The sequence below is a fragment of the Pararge aegeria genome, chromosome Z, assembly GCF_905163445.1.
Source record: "Pararge aegeria chromosome Z, ilParAegt1.1, whole genome shotgun sequence".
In the NCBI taxonomy this organism is placed as follows: domain Eukaryota; kingdom Metazoa; phylum Arthropoda; class Insecta; order Lepidoptera; family Nymphalidae; genus Pararge; species Pararge aegeria.
Window position 1 is genome coordinate 13,623,912 of NC_053208.1, and position 12,976 is coordinate 13,636,887.

Consider the following 12,976-nt stretch of genomic DNA (forward strand, 5'->3'; position numbering starts at 1 on the left):
TATGCCTTTTGTATTTGAAACGCTACCTTCCGGACTAAACAATATGATGTGAGTTAGCGGATGAATACAACGACATTTCATTTCCCGATCCTTACAAACTAGGTATTCGAAATTTATTTACTATAGATAACTAAGAAAAAGTTCAAAGCCTTATGAGAATATTATCGGGGCTCGACGACATCAGGGGAAAGGCGGGACGTCGACCCAAGGGTGATTCCTTGAAGGATTTTGACCTAGGCTCTGCTTGATGTTTCAGACTTGTTGGTGGACGATTGTAGGGACGACGAGTTTAGGCCGTCTCCGAATGAGGTCGACTTTGGGTTTGGGAGTATCAGTGGTTGCCTCGACCAATAGATGAAAAAAAGTAACCGTGCACATTGTAAAAACTGCATGTAAAGTAAAATTCAATCTTTGTAAGATGCATTTGTATTCATTCACAGCCTTGCCTATTCTGTTTTGCTCTATACCGAAAATTGGCAGGTGTCCAGCTTTTTATAGTGTAACAGCTATTGAAGGCCTTAAAACACACTAGCGGCACATAACTAAAATAATCTTCAATAGCCTATATCCTATATCCTATAGCCTATGTTTGACCACTTCCCTGGCGCAGTGATGTGGCGCAGTGGTGCCGGATTCGATGCCTGGCTGTCGCAATTTGGGAATTTATAATTTCTGAGTTTTCTCTGGTCTGTTCTAGTAAGAGGCTATGGCCGTGATTTGTTTCTATCTTAGACTGCATTATCACGTTCCATGAATTCGGACTGCAGTCAAGGGCTTCAAAAAAACTAAACGCCTCTCCCAACGGTAGGGATTGTTCACTAGCTGTTCCCAGGGACTTCGTCCGCGTTTGTTTTTGTTTATAAAATAACTGTTTTTATTAGGTGTACTCCTTAATTGTTTTGAACTCTATTTATTTTTTCTTTAGTCGATATCTACTATTAAAAGTCCGATTGGATAGATATATTCCCTCGCGTATTTTTTTGTAAATAATAATTAGTACTTTAATCATGTAGTACATATTTTTTATGTAACATCGATAGTTTTCTCAGCGCATGCCAAGTAATTAAATTTATAGGCAGAATTTTGATACTTTGGGTTACATTATTGCAATTTTTTTAAGGATCTCTATTTTTTTTTTTAAATTATATCATTGGTATTTTGTGATAGTTAGGCTTTCTTTTGACGAAGAAACGGTTAAAATCAATCCAGTACTTTCGTTGCCTATTGGGTACAAACAAACAAAAAATATTTTCCTTATATAATATTAGTACCTATAGATTAAATAAATCCTTACTGTTTGCATAGACTAGACTCGTTAAATTTAATTATTTTATATATCATTACTCTTTTATTAAATTTAAAGATTCAACTACAGATATTTCAGAAGAGCGTTCTCATATTTAATTGAAGTTATTAAAAAAATGAACTTCATCCTCGTTAGTAATCGGACACTTCGCATTAGTGAACAATGAACTTTACATTTCTTGCTTTGTCGAGCTCCCGGACGCAACGGTAAGCGCTGTGAATTTCAGTAGGCGGTCCCGAGTTCGATTCCCGGCAGGGGCTAATTGTAAATTAGAATTTCTGAATTTTCTCTGGTCTGGTCTGGTGAAAGGCTTTGACCGTGGCTAGTTACCACCGACAAAGACGTGCTGCTAAGCGATTTAGTGTTCCGGTGCGATGTCGCGTAGAAACCTAACAGGTCAGCCCGCTACATTTTTAGACTGCATCATCACTTACCGCCAAGTGAGATTGCAGTCAAGGGCTAACTTGTAGTTCAATAATAAAAAAACTTATCCCCCATGGATAAAAAAACCTATACAGTAAGGACCTAAATACACTTTGGTACAACTTTATCTGATATTTGGGTAAACAATCTCAATCTCGCTACCTGTAGCTACCTATCAAAGCTCAACAGTTCGTTTGTAGATATTATGTCTGGAACTAACAGTCAAATTGAGGAAATAGTTGAGTTTTTTTAGCCCATTTACCGAGGAAGGTGGAGAATATGTACTATTACTCTGCAATACTTATTTGATTCGGGTCAAACTGATGAGGGAGTAAGCTAGTGCTAAAAAAGTTTCTAAACTGTATAGTAAACAAGGGGTCAATGTAGTGTTTTATATTTTGGGGATCTTGTTATGGGGCAGAGCTGCTGATATAGAAACTATAGACAAGAGATAGTAGTAGACTACAGAAAAGAGCTGTGCGATCGATATATAACTTAGATCACGCGAATCCCTTTGTACCAAATTTAAAGAAATAGGTATACCCTACAGTAGCCTCGCAATATATTTATAATAATACTATCTTTATTAAACAAAACATAAGTAATTATAAACAAAAAGTCGATATAAACAATCGGCTAACTAGGAACGGACATAAATTAGTGATATCTGCATATCGTCTGAGAAAAGTACAGAAATCCTTTGTGGGGATGGGTGTATGCTTTTATAACACGATACCGAGGGTAATATTAGATCTACCTTTACCTAAGTTTAAACAATATATTAAAACACATTAAACAAATCGTGGTTACTGATTGATGAATTCCTTGACGACAAGGCTGCTTGGAAGCAGGCCACTCCGCTCTTATCTCTCACAAAACAGGAAAATTCTAAAGATTGTTTAACTTTAAAATTATGTTGGAAAAGAGCTATCTGCTGAGTTTCTTGCCGGCTCTTCTCAGTGGAATCTGCCTTCCGAACCGGTGGTAGAGTCACTACAAACAGACTGACTTGTCGTTTCAAAAGTGCTTATTAATTAGGCCTACTTGAAATAAATGAATTTTGAATTTAGAATTTATTGAATTTTATATCTGAAATTCTCTAAGAAACCTTTCATAAAGCTCGGTCTATTACTGGTCATTGAAAATGTAATTTTATCGTTAGCTAGCTTAGTCATTATATTTATACCTACTAAGTTTAAAAAAATATATTTTAGAGGTTAACAATACGAATAAATAGAGATCACTTTTTATAGTTTTTTAGGCTAATGGGGAAAGGCTTTTTAAAAAAGTTTGTATAAGTAATTGACTTGATGGTAGAGAACTAACGAAGTAGAATACATTAATGTAAGTATTGTTTCCGTGTGAACAATTACAAAATGAGTCAAGGGTTCATTTCGCTCAAGTGCTGTAAGGCAAAAGAAATGTTTCTTTTGCCTTACAGCACTCGTTAGGGGCGAACCACTAATGTTCGCCCCTTTTAACTAAGCTTTAGATGGAAATGTAGTATAGAGAAATTTATGGAGACCATTTTTCATCGGAATGTAGTTTATAATTCAAAATTATTTTGTTTGAGGGTTTAATGTAAAAGACCACCGGTCCCACTTCCCAACTTAATAGGCAATACGCATGCGTGGACTAATTTTCCAGACGCGCTTTTCGTTTGCTTTAAAATAAAGGTGGTGCTGCCGCCCCTGGACAGTTGCAGTCGGCTCGCGTCGCTCCCCGAGAGCGGACCCGTTGCGAATTCGAACTAAATTTGCAAATTAGAACTTACTTTTCTTGGTGAACTTTTTGCTAAGAGTACCGCCGCGCGCCGGCATTATGATTGAGGTACGTATGTTATATTTTCTACCAACAATTATTATTATTAACTGTCTCATTAAATGTATGCCTCGTTGGTGTAGTGGTTAAAAGGTTCGGCTACAGGTCATAAGTTCGATTAACAAAAAAATATTGTGCGTATTACGTTTTCTGTTGTAGATATTTTCAGTATTAGCCTGTAATGTGGAAATTGGTGCTATCTGCCCGTGTACTGATGAAAGCGCGTTGAGAATACTGTCCAGATCCATACGGATATGTTACGATATAGCTTCTTTAAACTCGCATTGTAACTTTTTTTTTATTGCAATAAAAGCAGATAGCCCACCATATGATTAACGGATGGCCTATAGCCTGAGCTATACTTCTTAGGGCATGCAAGAAACACGCCCTGCAGAGTTCGTATGGGTTAAGCCTAATGTGTCGGCAACCACGCCCTTTATACCGGAACACAGCAAAACAGCTTGACGGCAGTAATAAGCATGGCGGTAGGACTACCTCAGATGAGCTCCGTCCCAAAAAACTCTATTACCTTTCAAAACCTATATTTGGACCTGGGAGAGTCAGCCTCGCAAGGCGTTCTTGCAGCAGATACTAACACAAATTAACTTGAAAATTAAAACGTTGAACAAATTAATTTAACAAGCCCGACATTTATTTGTTTAATTCTATAACACCTTCGCTTAAATTTTTGATGAATGAAATGCGACAGCAATAATGCACGCTATAAAAAAAAGTATTTAAACGTGTTTTCAACATATTTTCTTGCGAAAATATGTTTATTTTTTCGCAACTCATAACAACACAAAATACGTAGAAATCTTTCTCGGAGTTCGGAAAGTATAATTAAAAGTAATAACTCGTATAAAGATATAACTTTTACAAGATCAAATTACCATATTTTTATACCAAACTCAAAATAAAAATATTGGGTATATTATGATACGAAAATCAAATACCTACTTATAATTTCTTATAATAAAATTCTGATGAATTACATCCAATAGAACCAATGCAAGAACCTCAACTTAGGAGTTATAAAAAATGCGAAAATGCTTTTATTTCACTACACCTATATACCTACACTACAATGGTTTCGGGATTCACAAAATATAATTATCTAGAATAACACAAAAATAAAAGTTTTAAAAGAATAAATGACTATATTTTTATACCAAATACAAAATTAGAGTATTTGATCGGAACCTTTGAAAAAATCTACAACAGAAATTAATTCTGTGATAACGCGTTCATAAGTAGTAACATCTGCATGAGCTTGATACGTGAGATGGAAAAGCAGAATCTGTTGGGTTCCCTACGTCATAATTGAGCGCTGAATTGCTAAGTCGATTTGTTGCATAAACAGGGATGTACGTGTTTCTAAATTTTCTGCCCTAGGGAGAATATGAGACCCCTCCTAAATACTGTCTGGTTATTCTAAGCACCATAATAATCACTCTATGTTGTACTAAGAACAATGAATAATAAATCATTATTCCTAGATGTTGTAGGAACTTAATTTAAAGCGAAAAAAAAGTGAAAATCTGAGAATGGTGGAGCATCATTGTAAAGTGTAACGCACAAGCACAACCGGCGCATTTTTTTTATTTTAGAGTATCCCTTTTTACTTATTAAATTACGTACCGTGATTTTTCAATTGAAGACAAAACGAATTAGAAGCACTTAAAATAGACAGGAGGAAAAAAACGATTGCTTCGTTTATAATACTGTCCAATTCAAGTGCCTGAAATTGTTTGTTATATTTATATAGAAAAGATTGCGGGGTCTCCTTACTTGTATGATACGTACTCATAACGAAACAAGTGGAAATACCTAAACTTAAATTATGCCCGCGACTTTGTCCACGTATGCTCCGGCATTATAGAAATTACGTAGGAACAGTTAGTGTTCCCGGCATTAAAAGTATCTTATTTCTAATATGCTATGCAAAACTTTATTGAGATTCTGCTGTGGATAAATCTTATATAGTAAGAAATAGACACACATTCGCATCTATAATATTAATCTGGATTGTACAGTACATTTTATCTCGCTAGAAATTATTCATCTCTAGCCTTGAGTTCCCCAGCATTGAAATATGAAAATACAGTGCATCTATTTGTAAGTTACATTTTTCTATCTTCGACTGGATGTTATTGTGGTCAACAGCATACATAAAGTAATTGCCTTACATACGAGTTCATAACATACAAGTTCCGCTCTATGCTATTTACTTCTTAAATTTGAGTTACTTTTGAGTCTTTCACTCGATAGTTACATTATAATTGCAAACCATTATTTTTTTAATGGGTTTTCCTTCGACATTGGGATCGAAGGCTGCTCTATATTGTGAAGAGTCTATTTATTGCTCATAAATATACTTAATTCTACTTCATTTTAATTTCATGCCAGCATAACGGCTTATAAATCAAGCTCAAGTAATACCTCCAATAATAGACAAGTACCCCCGAGCTCCGGCCATTCTTAGATATTTATAATCGCTATCGATCAACAAATAAGTATGTTGACTTCTGTAATATTTAAGTGCTCTTACAGAATAAATAGCCAAATACCTTTGTAAAAAATCTACTAGCGGCGTTAGCTTATTCGTTAGGGCTTCGGCCTCTCTTTCGAAGAACCGAGTTCGATCGGCACACAACTCTAGGTTCTCAAAGTTAACCCCCAAGTTCAATAACTGTTCGTGAGTCTGTGGCATCGTAATTTCCGAACGGATGAACCGATTTTGATTTTGTTTGTTTTTCTTTGAAAGGCGAGTTAGTCAGAAGTATTCTTAACTATTTTTCATGAAAGCCAGTACAAGATGGCTGCTGGCACAAAATGGCGGATTACATATTTTTCCCGAACTTCCTCAATATGGTTATGAAATAAAAGGGCCTGACTAGTAGAATACTATACACTATGATTAATTTCAAATCCAAGATGGCTGCCACCGCAAAATGGATTTTTTTTTCACAACTCCCTCAATATTAATATCACACGAAAGAGCGTTACTACTAGAATAATCAACACTATATACTAAGATCAAGCAAAAAACAGGAAGAAAAAAGACTGTTCTTGTACGTGGTTTATTATTTGTAGTTCCAGTTGCAATCAGAATGCAGACTTTGTGAGTATTTCAACTCTCTCAATATTACGGTTTTATGAGATATAGCTCGCTGACAGATATACGGACGGACCGGCAAATGCGGAGTAGATTCCTGTTGGCATCCGTTGGAACCCAAAAATAGAAAAAGGTTTAAAGACGAGCGATGTCACCGTGACACTGCATATTTGCCGGAGAAAATTGTATTCAGTGCCTACTCAATTCGCACGACCCATATTCATCCTAGATTATAATCTAGATTAATTTTATTCTAAACCTACATTTCATAATTTTATTTGAATTCCCCGACCATAAATAAGCTCGAGGTTAAAATATTATAACATGTAGCTAATTCGTCCCCCCGAGAATTCTTTACCGTGGAACTCCTGAAAACATTCTCATACAAATATTTTATATTATATATTCCGAACTACCGCGACTGGTCGCACGCCTGCACTATTTTGTTTGGTTTCTAAGAGTCGTAGCATGATGTTAAATACACTATAACCTTTCTCGAGAATTGAGCCATCAAATGCAAAAACGAATTCAAAACGAAACAATACTTCCTAAGTTTAGCGAGAATAAACTTAAATCCCATGAGGGTGCAATTGTCATAAATGCGACATTTATTTTACTTCTTTTATTGTTAACCTAATAACCACTTCGTTGATATAACAAAAAAAGAAGTTTCAAAGCCTTAAGCCGTCCCCCAGAATAATAAGTAGTAATAATATATTTCTTTTTTATGTACTTTTTTATGCAATTAAAGTTTATTCAGTCATTTATTCATTCATATACATTTTGATACTGAATGCAGTAGGTATCAAATATGTATATTTTTTAAATCTGAATGGTAGTTCCAGAGATCGCATTGAAACAAGAAAGCAAGCTTTGTTTTAGTACAAATATAACTATTAGGTCCGAGGTGCTTTGATTTCATTTGTTGGATAAAGTCGACCTACTTGCAACTAAGTTATTCACATTTTCAAGGACTTCGTTTGACCTTTTAAGACAAGTAACTCTGTGTTTTAAAATAATATTAACATACTATGAGAATTTAACGGGTTCGCTTATAATTTCATCAAAGCAAAGGCGAATTAAAATACAGTGAAATTACGAGGTTATGTAATATAAAATGGCTGTTTCTTTAATCTGTCATGTTATTTTATTGAGGTCAGTTAGGTTAATTTTTTGCCAATTTTTTGGTTGTCTAAAAGTTAGCTCTTGACTCCATTCAATATATTTTTTCTACATGGCATTGTACCGGAGCGCTAAATCACTTGGCCACTTGGTGTATATACCTTATCTAGACATAACAAAAAAAAAATAAGCAACGTTAAACTGGACTTTCTTTTCATTTTGACCATAATTAATTATTGAGCTAATCTTTATAAATCTCGCGAAGATATATAAGCGCCCTGAAGAACCCCACTAAACAAAACTTAGTCTAATAGACTTTTCGCAGAAGATGAAGCCGACGATAACTTAGCGCCATAGTACGAGTATGTTTATTCTTTATTATCTCACAATTTCATTAAAAAATATTTCTCCATGTTCCCGTCAAAAACAATGAAAATATGCTACAATGCCCAATTGACTTTTATTATTGGATCGCTGGGGCGAAGTTCTGTTTTAATTAGTCTGGTTGTTTGAATTGTGTACCTGTAGTATCGTATTTGAAGTTTGCATTTCAATTAAACTTTGATTGATTTCCACCTACGTCCGAAATTAAATGAAATGAATTCATATTCGAAATTTCCACTTCATTAAAACAACATATTTAGATGATCGGTTTATGTTAAACTGTCTGTTTAATTATAGCTCGCTTTTTGGTAAATTAAAAATGTTTCGTTAGTTTATCAAATTTAACAAAATATTATAACATAGTATAGTAACTACAGTCAATACCTTTAAATTAAAACTTTAATTATTTTGTTTAAATAATTGACGGACCAAGCAAATGGTTAATCTTAATGGTAAGCGGAAAACAACTACAAAGAGCAAATCCTCGAAATGCATGCACGGAATACGTCCCGAAACGTACCGCCCCTTGTCCATAAACCGGAGACATAGTTGTTAATCCTATTTGCCTGTAATTACATGGAGAACTACGCCTTCCATATCGGAACACTGAACACTGAACACTAAGCATTGCAACATTGCTGCTTTGCGGCAGAAACAAGTATTGCAGTAGCTCTTCCCCGGACGGGCTGTCTGAAAAAGCTCTACAAATACTGTTCTAAAAGCGGTCAAAGGCAAAAAGAAGCGCCTCCTAAAAACTAACTATTAACTAAAATGATAAAAAGGAACTACTGATATTTTTGCCGGCTTCTTCTTGTTAGAAACTGCATTCGAATCGGTTGTCTAGCCATTACAAAGAAACAGACATTCAATTTGAACTGTTGTTCGATTCTGCATGAATATAGATCGACGATATAAAGTTGCGACAGATGGTCATGGTACCACAGCTTTATATACAGGGTTAAATAAAAAATACAAGAAATATCTCGCTAGTTTTAATGTAAACAAATGAAACTTTGCTAGTTTTAATGTAAACAATTACATTAAAACTAGCAAAGTTTATTCTACGACTATTTTTTTAACTCGATAGTTTGTGAAATATTAAATATACAATATTTTACATAGACACTCTACTTGACACTTGTCAAATACCGAAAACCTTACCACCTTACCACTTGTCAAATAGCGTGAACCCCGATTCTGTCGTGCAATCACTGACCCGACTGCGCGACGTTCACGAATCACATGTATTTGATGCCACAGTGTAATGTTACTCTACAGAAATAACTTGATTTTTTAATTTTTTTTGTATGAAATAAATTATAACTGAATTTCGATAAGTCATAACAAAAGTTGTTAGTTTCAAAGATAGGAACTTTCCGGTATTTTTTTATTATACCATATAGTAAAGATCTACATTCTATTGATCCGAAATTTGGATCTATTATCCAAATTTCGGATTTCGGATATCCAAATTTAGATCTATAGATTATACAACTAGGTAGGCATAATATACTAATCCTTTCAAAAATAAGGTATTTTATAAGCAAGGCAATCTTATGTAGATAGAAAAATGAATGTTAAAATATAAAATGTAAATTTTTGATGTTGGAAAAGAGCAACTGCTGAGTTTCTTGCCGGCTTCTTCTCGGTAGAATCTGCCTTCCGAACCGGTGGTAGAGTCACTACACACGGACAGACTTGACGTTTCAAAAGTGCTTGTATTAGGCCTACTTGAAATAAATGAATTTTGAATTTTGAATTTTTGAATTTTGAATTTTTGATAAACATTACTCTTTATAGCATGTTATTCAGACGCATAGTTTAGGAACACGATCAATTTAAATACTTACGGAAGGGGAATTTACGTCTATGACTAATATACTCACGCAGCTTATAAAACCCCTATAAACTAAATAATAACTAAAATGATAAAAATTAACTACTGATATTGTAGCCGGCTTCTTCTCGTTACAATACGCCTATCGAATCGGTTGTAAAGTCATAACAAGCAGATATACTCTGCCTTTCCAAAGAGTAACTACCACGATACGACATTTAGATAGCGCGGATCAAACCGCGGGGTACAGCTGGTCTAAAATACAGTTTCCCTGATCGATTTTGGCCACGGTGGTATACGCAAACACAGGTGCGCTCCTTATTCGCTCATCGTCTGATGGCACAGCAGCTCTCTCTCAAGCATGGGGTTGAATCACCCGAATTTCCAAACTCCAGGCTGCTTAGAATTTCTTGATAGAGAAATCAACTTTCATTGGCCGGTCCCGGGTATCAATCACAGGATCTGGTGATCTGCAGTCGAATATTCTAGCCACTTAACCAACCAAGCAGTCTAAAATAAATGAATATATCTATGTGGATAGCGGTTTGTGTAGTACGGAAGTTACAGGAAAATGAAATCATGTTACTCCCACCAGTTTATGATAAATCCGCATCTAATTAGTTACAGGTTTCGTGTTTTTGAAACGTTCGAACTAATCATAATTTATTTAAACGTGTACAATCGAGATCCGAAATTATCATTTGCACGAGACTCCCATTTCTCGGTTATTATTAGATTCGTTTTTAAAGCATTTTACACCGAATGAATCCGAATCGAATAATGCAGTCCATGGTGCAGCGGGCTTGCTTAAATAAGGCACTGAAGACATAGGAGACAATAGATAATAGATAATAGTATCATGCTATACAAAATGCGATCTTATTTCAAAGATCCGGACTGTTGCTTTGTTTGTAAGTCCACTCGAAAGTCCAGTTCGCGGAGATACGACTGGAGTAAGGTTCTTAAGAATGTCTTTGTACAGTTGCTTCACAGTTTAAACTGAATTATGAAAGCATACCATAGCTGTTCTCGTATAGCTCAAAACACAAGAAAATGTCACTGCATTTGTTGGTGCGGAAGTATGTTGTCATTTATGAACTTTCATAATTGAAGTTCCAGACAGTAAATATTGTTTGTAGATAGGATAGGTAAGTTTTGACGATTGTGAAATCATATCAAACTTCACGATTTAGTTTTTTATTTGTTTCTAACAAACACATAAAAAAGTAAGCCCAATTCGAAAGATATTTGGATATTTTTTTATTTTACTACAAGTTAGCCCTTGTCTGCAATCTCACCAGCTAAAATGGTAACAGTTTAATATATAAGGGCATTGGCAGTTATATTTAACCTATAGGTTATTAAAAGGTTTCTACGCGATATCGTAACGGAACGCTGAGACGTGCCGCTAAGCAATTTAAGGCTTCGGCCGCGAAGCCACGGCCGAAGCTTCCCACCACACCAGAGAAAATTCGGAAATAATAAATTCCCAAACTGTCCCCGTCGGAAATCGAACACAGGCTAACTAATAAAAAAAATTGAGATTCAAAAAAGTTGCAATAATGTAAGTTAAAGTAGCAAAATGTTTTCTATTAAATTCATTATTAAGCAATGGCATGAGCTAAAAAACTATTGATCATATATACAATGCAAAATTAAAGTACTCACATCTACAGAAAAGTCTCATATAACTACATATAAGTTAGTAATAGTAGTTAATACTTTAATGAGGTGGACCGATGACATCAAATGAGTCAGTACCCAAGCGGCACAAAGCCGTGGTATTTGAAAATCCCTACCAAAGATGCTTTGGATGATGGTGATAATGTGTGCAAAAACTATAAGGATAAAAGGAAATCAAAAAAGTATAATTTTCAGAGTTCACTAAAGGTTGTAAAATTTGTATTTTATTTAATCATATACTTATCAAATCGAAGCCGTATTATAAGCCTTTAAAAGCTACCTCACTTTGCCGATTCTACGAGTATATTTGCCAATATGAATATTATTTAACTTCAGTCTGACATCGATTTTACCGTTGCATTATTAATCCGCATAGTTTCTTGCTAGCTCATTGTTATGAGGTGCATAACAGAAATATCGTTCTCGTTATCGATGGCTATGATATATATTTCGAAATAATAATAAAAAATACTTGACTTCTCATTTAAAATAATTATAATTAAAATTAGGCTTAACGAAACTTGGAATTTTTTGTTTATTTATTAATATCCTAGCGGTCCCTCGCGACTTCGTCCGCGTATAAGTCAATATTAAAAGATAGACATATGCTGTTCTAGACTTTTTTTTTTACTTTTAAAGGGGAACAACTTTGTGATACATGATTTTATCGAAACTTTAACTGTTCACGCAGCAGAAGCTCCCAAAAGGAAAAAAACCCGATTTTCGAACATTCTTCATAGGTGCTATACTCCTTTTGTCTTAGCGTGTTGGTATAATACAGACACACATTCACACACACGCACGCACGCACGTAAGCACGCACGCACACACAAATATGTGCTTTTTCACATGCTGCGACGAATAAATTTTTATTTGTTTATTATTAGATTAGTCTTAATAGTTTTCTTTGTTTCTTTACGTCTTGTTCACACTTTTATGTTATTAACTCTTTTAAATATTTATTAATTTAAAATACTTAATTATTTTTATGTTAAATCCGAGACTATTTCAAAATGCTATGTTTATGTAATCTTTGTGGCCTTAGATTTAAGTGAAAGTATTTATAAATATATTTTTATTGTAACGCTGTTGATTACGAATAAATAAATAAATAAATAAATAATATATCTTATAGCCTTCCTCAATAAATGGGCTATCCAACACTTAAAGTTTTTTTTAATCTTTCAATCGGATCTGTAGTTCATCGCGTTCAAGTAACCAAACAAACTCAACTTCAGATTTATATATATTAGTGTAAAATTAGATTTATTGTTATATTTTG